Genomic DNA, 10,631 nt, shown 5'->3' with positions numbered 1-10,631 from the left:
ACCCATTTATGTTCATTTCTTCATTCCTTGCTTTGTATTGAATATCTAAGTGTGTAGTATTTCTTCTAACACTTAAATTTTATTTATGGGAATATTCATCTTTAAAGTGTGGATTAAATATCTTGTTGTGCTTATGTATTGAATAATTTTTATTTATTATGAAGTGAGTTATTGTTTCTTTAATTAATTTATTCTTTAATGTTTCCAAAGGGATTAGCTAACCCTTGGACTCACCCATTAACTTCGAAATAATTTTGGAAAAGATAATTTGGGGTTGAGAAAGATTAATTAACAAGAACTTGAGGCGTTATCCCTCACTTTATAGATTCTACCTAGGGATAGGATTGAACTACTTGTAGTCATATTCGGGTGTGCTTAATCTCTTAATTATTTTAGGGATAATTCAATTAGGAAGTCTTGTTAGTCATCTGAAGAAGCTAATATAGAATTATTACCCGATGCTAGTTAACATAAACTCGCTCATACTTGTAAAATCGTAAAATACATTGGATCATTACTTGAGTGTAATTCCCATTGCATCAATGCCTGCAACGATTGATCATTTTACATACTTTCTAGGTTAGTTTATATTTTCGCATTTAGACATAAATATTTTCTCAAAACCCTTTTAAGTGTTCAGCTTAGCATAATAAGTGATAATTCTCTTACATGCCTAATCGCCTACATATTGTTCTCTATGGGATTCGATCCCGACTCATAGTTGGGTAAATTATAATGCATGCAACCGTGTCCATTTACATTTTATTAGTGGATTTAGATATCACCAAAGCTTGGTCGTAGATACAGAAGACCCGGATTTTAGTGGGACTCGCAGAAATGTGTCTTAAGCGACACTGTAGAAGCGACAGATTTGGTTGAAGAAGCGAGAATTACCGAGCAGAACATTTTTAATCAAGGGTTTAACTTCATTTTTTTAATATTTTGATATTGGGATCTCGGATTGGGGCAACCTTTGAGGAAATTTTTACCCACTTGGATTGGGTAAGTATTCTAACTCGGATTTAATTATTATTCGTGATTCTCACTACTGAAAAATGGGCCTATGACAATAATTGTTTTAGCACCGGTTCACAAACCGTTGCCATAGAACGGATATAGTAACGATTACAACCGTTACAATAGCATTTGGGTGGTATCAACACTGTTTAGCTATCAAACCGTTGCAATTGTAACAGAAATGTTGCAATTGTAATAGAACCGTTGCCATAGAATTTTGTTTTCGCAACGAATGTTTAGACTGTTCCAATAGACATATTTATGGCAACGGTTTTTGAGAAAAAAACTTTTATGGAAATGATTTTTCATTCCCTCCTCATCCCCCCCCCTAGAATTTGTTAAACCCGCCAAATCAACCACTATTTTTATATTTAATTAATTTTAATAATGTAAATATAAAATTTAAAACCTTTTTTCCCTTTTTCCAATAAACTCACCCATCGATTAGTATTATTCGATACACCCAAAGAACCTATCTCTTTCTTTTTGCCTCTCAAAGATAAAAAAATTCATTACCCCAAAATCCTCTCTTCCACTCCTAAAATCCAAAACCAACACCAGAAATATAAAGATCTTTCAACTTCTAATATCTTTCAACTCCTTATAGATTCATCTCAAGGACAATTGCTGACCTTCCCCAAATCCCCAAATTCCAAAATCAATTTTATGCTTGAATTAGAGAAGCCGTCAAAATGAATGTGTAAGTTTTTTTTATCTGATTTGGGTATTTTGTTTAATCGTTCCTTTTTTTAAATCTTAGGTCTTCTTGTAAGCAACATTGAATTCTTTAATTTTAGGTTATTAATGTGGGTCATCTTCTACTGGAGTTTCAAGTGATATTGGTATTGTTGATAGTCCTTCTTCTTTGGATTGGAGAGAGAAATGAGCTGTTACTAAAGTCAAAAATCAAGGTAGTTAGTGTTATGCTCAGTTTGTTGCCTTATCTTTTAGTCGTATATTTATGGTGATTTTATTTACTAGCATATACATATTTTCTGTTTTTATCTTCTAAAATTACTGTCAAAGTTGATTTGCTTGTTTCTTGCTGTTCTTTCTGATTTTTGGACTTCTAGGTTTAATTTAACAAACTTGAGCTGTTGTTGTTGTGGTAATAAGCGGATATTTTTGCGTAGTTTAGCTCTGTTTCCTAATAAGTAAGAACAAAAAATCTTTTTAAGCCTCAGAATCAAGTGCTCACTAGTTCAATAGCTTAACTTATCACTTGTTTGCTTCTGGTCATCTTGTCTAAAGAATAGTTAAAGATGCATCCTTGATACAGCATAAATTATTTCAATTAGTTCAGTATTTAGAATGAGAGAAAACGCAAAAATACCATCCAAAATCAGATAAGTTTTGGAAAATAGTCACAATCTTTAGCCAGGAGAACGATGCTGAAGCAAACTTATAGACTGTGAAGTTGGAGTCTCCAACTGATAAAATTAAATCCATACTAGAAAATTCATACAACTAACGACTATTAGTTTCATGTCCTAAGCTAAAATTTTCTAATCATATTACTGAAAGAACCAAGTACAAGAGTCGCTTTTACAAGTCCAATTTACAACTTGTCTTGAGACAAAATATTTGGCCCTGCAACAGTTCTTGTGACTGAAATCTGGATGTTTATTGTCAGAAGAAGATGGTATGAAACGACAGCAAGGCGAACCATTAGTTTTAGTTGTATTGGCCCTGCAACCTCAGCCTCAGTCTCAGTTTTCTCCATCTTATGGGCTCCATTTAGAAAAGTTGTTCTCAATAACGTTTAGCTACTAAGTACTTAGTAGTAATAACTTTTCTCTTGTTCTGAAAATGGGTTGCTATTGCTTTATATACAAGTTACTTGGAAAGACGAAGTACGTAATAATAGTAATTTATAATCAAATAGAGAAACTTGTCTTGCGATCACAACAACACAAAAAACATTCTTCTCGTGCTTATTTTTCAGAATTGTTAGTTTTCTGTATGTTCCTATTGGCATCATATTGTTGGTTTTTCCAACTTGAAATATGATTGAGATTTTTTGACTTGTACAAAGTTGGTGTTCCTAACCTAGCATCGTTGAATCTTGACTTATCTTTTTGTGTGGATGTCTCTTATTGCAAATGAGAAATATGTTGAAGGTAATGACTTTGTTACCCTCTTTTATAGGTGGAGAAAATGATGAAAATAAAGTCAAAAGTGATGAAGATCTAGACCTTACTTAAGAAGATTTTGGAATTGTTGCTGAAACTTTAGATATTCAAGGAATCTTTTCTTATCGAACCTTTTGGAACTTTGAATTGTTAAACTTATGAACTTTGGTTAGAACATTTTGTTTTTGTGGGTATTACTAATTTGTTGGATAATTAATTTGGTTTGTGAATGTTTATGAATACTTTCACTTTGAAAATTATACAAATTTTATTGTATTACAATTATCATGTATGTAATATTTACAATAGGGTGTTTCAATTCAGCTGTTACAATAGCCATCTAGAACCATTCCAATAGGCAAAGTTTCGTTAGAAAAGGTAAACCGCAGCAATAGGTCATGGGAACCGTTACAATAGAGATCTGTAAACCATCGCACTATGTTATTTGAACCGATGCAATAGCTTTTAATCGATTACACAAAACCGTAGCAGTAGAAAAAACCCGCTGCAATCTCTTTAGATAACCGTTGCAATATCCTACATAATTGTTGCATTAAATCAAATAGTAACAGTTTTGGACCGTTGCATTAAACCTAATAGTAATGGTTGGAAATCATTGCAATAGAGCAAAAAACTTGTTGCATAAAAAAAAGGAATAACCGTTGCCATAGACGGTACAATAGAAACGGCTATGGAAACCATTACAAGAACCGTTGCTTTAGAGATAATGGCATGCGAGCAAATGGAATAGATGCCTAATCGTTGCAATATCCCTATTGTAACAGTTTAGATGTATTTAGCAATAGAGTTTTCAGCGTTGCAATATGGTAATTTTCTAGTAGTGTCTATCCTTGATTTTGGCTTTTGGTTGATGAAATCTAAAGGAGAAAATTGGGGTTTTTGTGAGAAATATTGTAAAATGAATAATTGGGATTTGAAACCCGCTTCGGAGTCGGATGTGGATGAAATTTATATATTTAGACTCGTGCTGGAATGGGTGATCGGTATTGTGACTTTTGTCGGGTTCCGGGGTGCGGGTAAGGTTGGCCTTTTTGGTTGACTTTGTATTTTTCATTAATTATGCTCCAATATTATTTTCTCTAGCATTATTTGACACCGTTGTGTGTTACTCGACTTGATTTGAGCTGTTCGAAGGACGATTTGCGAGGGAAGACTTTTTTGGAGTATTGACTCGGCTTGTTTGAGGTAAGTAACTTATCTAAACTTGGTTTGAGGGTAATGTCCTCGTTGGATATGGTATTTGATACATGTTAGGGGTGATGCACGTGCTAGGTGGCAGGCGTATATGCGTACACCGGAGTTATTCATGATCTGGGTACACCTTAGGCCATTATGTGCCTTGTTTTGCTATCATGCTCCTTTATTTCCATGTTTTCTTCACTTTTATGACTATGTGAGCTATTATTCAAGTTAGAAATTATGTCTAGGCTATATTTTTATTTGTTTGAGACGTGATAGGGTTGTTCTTGCTATATTGAGCTGTTTCCTTAATTTGAGTCATATTCTCAATCATGGTGCTACATCCGCCTATTATATCTCTGTTTATGTGCATTCTTTATATGTTATCTCACATGTTGTTGGTGCCACTATATGTGTGACGCGAGTTGAGATGAGTATTATGAGATGTGAGAATTTGAAACTTGAGGTTGATGACTGATCTTGGGCCATAGAGCCGATTTGATATTGATAGTGAGGTGATGCATGCGTCAGACTCCATATTGGGCTAAGTGGTATTGATAGTGAGATGACGTGTATGCTAGGCCCCATATTGAGCTAGGTGATATTGATCATTGGTTTTGATTCGATAGGTTCTTGGTCTAGGACCCACCCCTCCAGAGTCAGGTAATAACCTGTGGGTGCAAGCACACAGGTCATATATGTGCTTGGTGAGGGGCTTGTGTCAGGCACCTGTATAGTGGTGAGTGTTGTTGTATGTGATGATTGAAGGGAAACTGTGTTGGGCACTATACATGTGCTGAGATTTGATATACTTGATGATTTAACTGCTATATTATTGATTCTGGCACGTATAATGTCATGCAGATATATGGTTGTGTTTCTTCCCTCATGCTTATTGGTACTTGATGTATCTATTTGATGTGTTGAGTATGGAATCATAGTTTAATTGATGAAACCATATTTAGGTGATTTATGTGGAAGAATCTGTGCCTTAACTGTTATTCTTGAAAAACATGCTTATTTCCCTTCTTATTGTGAAAAGATTGGGCTTGGTATTACTTGATCTACTTTTTCGTTTGCCGTTATATACCGTTATTATTGTTATTGGCTATTGGAAGTGAGTATTAGACCTTTCCTATATTGTTACTACTTTTAGCCCGAGGTTAGGCTTGTTACTTATTGAGTACATGGGGTAGGTTGTACTCATACTATACTCTGCACTTTATGTGCAGATCAAGGTGCTGCTGAGAGGGGTGATTTCTAGAGAGTGGCATCAGTACCAGTTTTGGAGATTACGAGGTAATTACTATTCCATTTGCAGGCCTTGAAGTCCATTTTCTATTAATTCATGTTATTAATATTTTATCTTTTAGATTGTACTATATATTTGGTTCAGCTTATAAAGCTCATGTACTCAGTGACACCAGGTTGTGGGATAGTTTTTAGTTTTGTTGTTGCTATTGATTTCAGTTATTTATGATTATTCTACTGGTGAGACTATTTAGTACTCTTATTCAAGTTTACTTCTGCATATTAATTGTTGGTTTGCCTATCAAGTGATGTTAGGTGTCGTCACAACTCAGGTGGGATTTGGGGTCGTAACAAGTTGGTATCAGAGAACTAGGTTACTTAGGTCTCACGAGTCATGAGCAAGTCTAGTAGAGTCTTGTGGATCAGTACGTAGACGTCTATACTTTTCTTCGAGAGGCTATTGGGCTATTAGGAAAACTTCTCTTTCTTTCATTCTCTGTCGTGCGGATTTATTTATCCCTAAGTCTTAATCTTTGATTTTTTTCTCTCACAGAAGGTGAGAACACGATCTCCTAGTGTAGTTGAGCAGGAACTAGTACCCCAATACCCCAGGCCAAGGCCATGAAAGGTTGGGGCCGAGGATGAGGTAGGGTTGGAGCACGCTCAACAACTAGAGTCCCTACTCATGCAACTCCTATATAGCCACAAGTTGCTAGTGTTGAGGAGCAGTTTCATGATTATGTTGAGCCAGAGGTATCAACTCAGGATCCCCAAGGTCTATTTGTTTCACCAGTTGTTCAGGATGATTTGATCCGCATGGTTTGATTGTTCGAGAGTTTGGCTCAGGCCGGAGCATTTCCCACTATACCAGCTACTTCCCAGGCAGGGGGTAAAGCACAAACTCCAGTTACTCGTACCCAAGAAAAGGTGGCCCATGGTTATCAGACTCCTACAATGTTACCAGTTGGGGGAGCCCGACGTACTATTGACGTGCAACCTGAGGATATGCCCACGATGTTAGCCGATGAGTTGAAGAGGTTAGATAAGTTCACCAAGTTACATCATCCTCACTTTAGTGGTACACCTTCAGAGGATTCTTAGGGATTCTTGGATCGTTGTCATGAGATTATGCTCAATTTAGGACTAGTCGAGTCCAATGGAGTTGACTTTACTACTTTCCAGATGCAGGGTCCGGCCAAGAGGTGGTGGTAGGTTTGTGAGTTGGGTCGACCATTAGGATTACCTTCTCTTAACTGGGCTCAGTTCTCTAAGGTATATTTGGAGTAGTTTGTGCCATGCACAGGAGAGAGGAGTTGATGAGGCAGTTTGAGTACCTTCAACTGGGTCAGATGTCAGTTACTGAGTATGAGATAAGGTTTACAGAGCTGTCCCATCATGTTACTTCTTTGATTCCCACTAAGGATGAGATAGTGAGAATATTCATTGAGGTTCGTCACTACAATCTTCACCTCGCTATAGCTAGAGAGACTGAGACTGGGACTTCATTTCACCAAGTGGTAAAGAAAGCGCGTCGTGTTGAGAACACTCGTAATGAAACTAGGGAGATGATGCAGGGTAGGGACAAGAGGTTCCGACATTCATGTAGCTTTGGTGGTGCCTCGACTGGAGGCCGAGGTCGACATGGGAGAGGCCATTCTAGTAGGCCAGCTTATCATTCACTACCACCTAGTCGAGGAGCTTCTGTGCAGTATTCATTTAGTGCACTTCTCTTAGAGTTCTTATCATGCTCCATCTGTTCAGGGTTCGTTGGTACCGAGTTCTTCTAGTTGTTATTATGGTTCATGAGGTCCGACTCAGGCCTCACAGTTATTTCTAGTCAGAGGTTGTTATGAGTGTGGAGAGTTGGGGCATGTCAGGAAATACTGCCCCCATCTTTGTAGAGGTCCAATGCAGTAGGGACGTCAGACTATGATTCCTGCACGGTTGTTACACTACCCTCTCAGCTAGATTTGGGTGGAGGTCATTTAAGACGAGGATGTCCTAGAGGGGGAGTTCAGTCTAGTGGTGGTCAAGCCAGATGCTATGCGTTCCCATGGAGGACTGAGGCTGTTGTTTCTGATACAATGATTACATGTATTGTGTCTGTGTGCCACAAAGATGCATTGTTTGATTCCTAGTTCTACTTATTCATATGTGTTATCATATTTTGTTTCTTGTCTAGAGATGCCTCGTGGTTCTCTTGATGCTTTTGTGCATGTGTCTATACTTAATGGTAATTCTATTTTGGGGGATCAAGTTTATCGATAATGTGTGGTCACTATTTGTGATTTTCAGATGAGGGCGGACTTCCTATTGTTAGATATGGTGGATTTTGATGTGATCTTGGGTATGAATTGGTTATCACTTACCATGTTGATCGTGATTGTCACGCTAAGATCATGATTTTAGCTATGCCGGCGTTGCCGAGGTGTGAGTGGAAAGGTTTTCTTGGTTGCACTCCTAGTAGAGTGAGCTCATTTTTGAAGGGATGTTTGGCATATTTACCTTTGTTAGAGATGTTAGTGTTGATACCCCTAATATTGTGTCAGTTCCAGTAGTGAGGGAGTTTCGGAATGTGTTTGCTGCAAACCTACATGGCATACCACCCGATAGGGATATTGATTTCGGCATTGATTTGGTGCCAAACACAAATCCTATCTCTATTCTTCCATTTCATATGGCTCCAGTGGAGTTGAAGGAACAACTAAAAAAGTTGCGGGATAAGGGGCTCATCAGGCCTAATGTGTGACCTTGGGGTGCACCATTGTTGTTCGTTAAGAAGAAGGATGGTTCTATGAGAATGTGTATTGACTATCGGCAGTTAAACAAAGTGACCATAAAAAACAAGTATCAACTGCCACACATTGATGATTTATTTGATCAGCTTCAGGGTGCCATGGTGTTTTCAAAGATTCACTTGAGGTCGAGGTATCACCAACTGAAGATCAGGGCTTCAGACATCCCTAAGACTGCTTTGAAGACTCGTTATGGGCATTATGAATTTTTGGTGATGTCTTTTAGTTTGACTAATGCTCCAACAACTTTCATGTATTTGATGAACATTGTGTTCCAAACTTATTTGATTTTTTTGTCATTGTGTTCATTGACAATATATTAGTGTATTCCCGTAGTAGATAAAAGCATCATCAGTATTTGAGGGTCGTTCACTAGATGTTGAAGGAGAAAAAACTGTATGTTAAGTACTCCAAGTGCGATTTTTGGTTGGACTCGATGAAATTCTTGGTTCATGAGGTATCTAGTGATGGGATCAAGGTGGACTTTAAGAATATTGGGGCATTTCAGAGTTAGACCAGATCTTATACCGCTACAAATATCATGAGCTTCTTGAGTTCGGCTGGTTACTACCGTCACTCCGTAGAGGGATTTTCATCTATTGCAGCCCCATTGACTAAGTTGACTTTGAATCGTGCTCCATTCAGGTGGTCGGGTGATTATAAGGAGAGCTTTGAGAAGCTCAAGACAGCTTTGACTACAACTCTTAATTTGGTTTTGCCTTCAAGATCGGGGTCTTACATGGTCTATTGTGATGCTTCGTGGGTTGGCATTGGGCATGTGTTGATGCAGGATGACATGGTGATTGCCTATGCATCGCGCCAGTTGAAGCCCCATGAGAAGAATTATCTAATACATGATTTGGAGTTAGAAACTATTTTACACATGCTCAAGATTTGGAGGCATTACTTATATGGTATGTCTTGTGAGGTGTATACGGATCATCTGAGTCTCAAGCATCTGTTTAAACAGAACGTTTTGAATTTGAGGCAGAGAAGATGGTTAGAGTTGTTGAAGGATTATGATAGTACTATTCTTTATCATATGAGGAAGGCCAATGTGGTAGCATATTCCTTGAGTAGAAAGACGGAGAGTATGAGTAGTTTGTCATTTATTCCAGTTGGGAAGAGACTTTGGCTATGGATGTTCAGAATTTGGCCAACTGGTTTATGAGATTGGATGCATCGGAGACTAGTTGAATCCTTGCTTGTGTTGTATCTTAGTCATCCTGGTTTGAGTGCATTAAGTCTCGTCAGTATGACAATCCACATTTGCGTGTCCTAAGAACACGATGTAGCGAGGTGGTGATAAGAAGGTGGCTATTGGTGATGATGGTGTGTTATGCTTCAGGTCCGTATTTGTGTTCCTAATGTGGATGGTTTGAGAGAGTTGATCCTTGAGGAAGCTCATAGTTTGGGGCATTCTATTTTCCCAGGTTCTACAAAGATGTACCGTGATTTGAAGCAGCATTATTGGTGGCAGAGAATGAAGAAAGACATCATGGGTATGTTGCTCGGTGTTTGAATTGTCAGCATATCAAGTATGAGCATTAGAGACCTAGTGGTTTGCTTCAGAAGATTGTGATACCAGAGTGGAAGTAAGATCACATCACCATGGACTTTGTGGTAGGTGTGGCACAGACGTTGAGGAGATTTGATGCAGTTTGGGTCATTATGGACAAATTGACCAAGTCTGCACATTTCATTCCAGTCATGACTTCCTACACTTAGGAGCAGTTGGCTAAGATCTACATCAGGGAGATTGTCCGCTTGCATAGTGTGCGGTCTATTATCTCGGATTGTGGAACTCAGTTAATTTTGCATATTTGGAGAGCATTTCGGCATGAGTTGGGTACACAGGTTGAGTTGAGCACTGCATTTCACCCTCAGACAGACATGCAGTCCGAGCGGACCATTCAAATTTAGAGGATATGTTGAGAGCATATGTCATATATTTTGGAGGCCAATGGGATTGATTTCTTCCATTAGTAGAGTTTGCATACAACAACAACTATCAGTCGAGCATCCAGATGGCTCAATATGAGGCATTATATGGGAGGCACTCTAGTTGGTTGGTTGGAGCCGGGTGAGGCTAAGATTTTGGGCACAAATTTAGTCTGTGATGCTATGGAGAAGGTAAAATTGATATAGGAGCAGCTTCGTATAGCACAACTTAGACAAATGGGTATTGTGAGTTTCTCCTGAATTGAGTTAAGTGGAAGGTTTATGGTTGATAGAG

General features: G+C 38.2%; 1 long non-coding RNA gene across 1 annotated transcript; it reads left to right on the top strand.

The window, feature by feature from the left end:
- Positions 1 to 1,470: 1,470 nt before the first annotated feature.
- On the top strand, positions 1,471 to 3,366 carry LOC138899497 (uncharacterized). Its single transcript, XR_011411186.1, has 3 exons — positions 1,471 to 1,717; positions 1,815 to 1,928; positions 3,166 to 3,366. It is a non-coding gene; the product is annotated as an uncharacterized lncRNA (long non-coding RNA).
- Positions 3,367 to 10,631: the final 7,265 nt, after the last annotated feature.

Source organism: Nicotiana tomentosiformis, chromosome 9 (genome assembly GCF_000390325.3).
Source record: "Nicotiana tomentosiformis chromosome 9, ASM39032v3, whole genome shotgun sequence".
NCBI lineage: Eukaryota > Viridiplantae > Streptophyta > Magnoliopsida > Solanales > Solanaceae > Nicotiana > Nicotiana tomentosiformis.
Note: the sequence above shows the minus strand (reverse complement) of the source record. Positions and strands in the feature narration are given on the sequence as shown.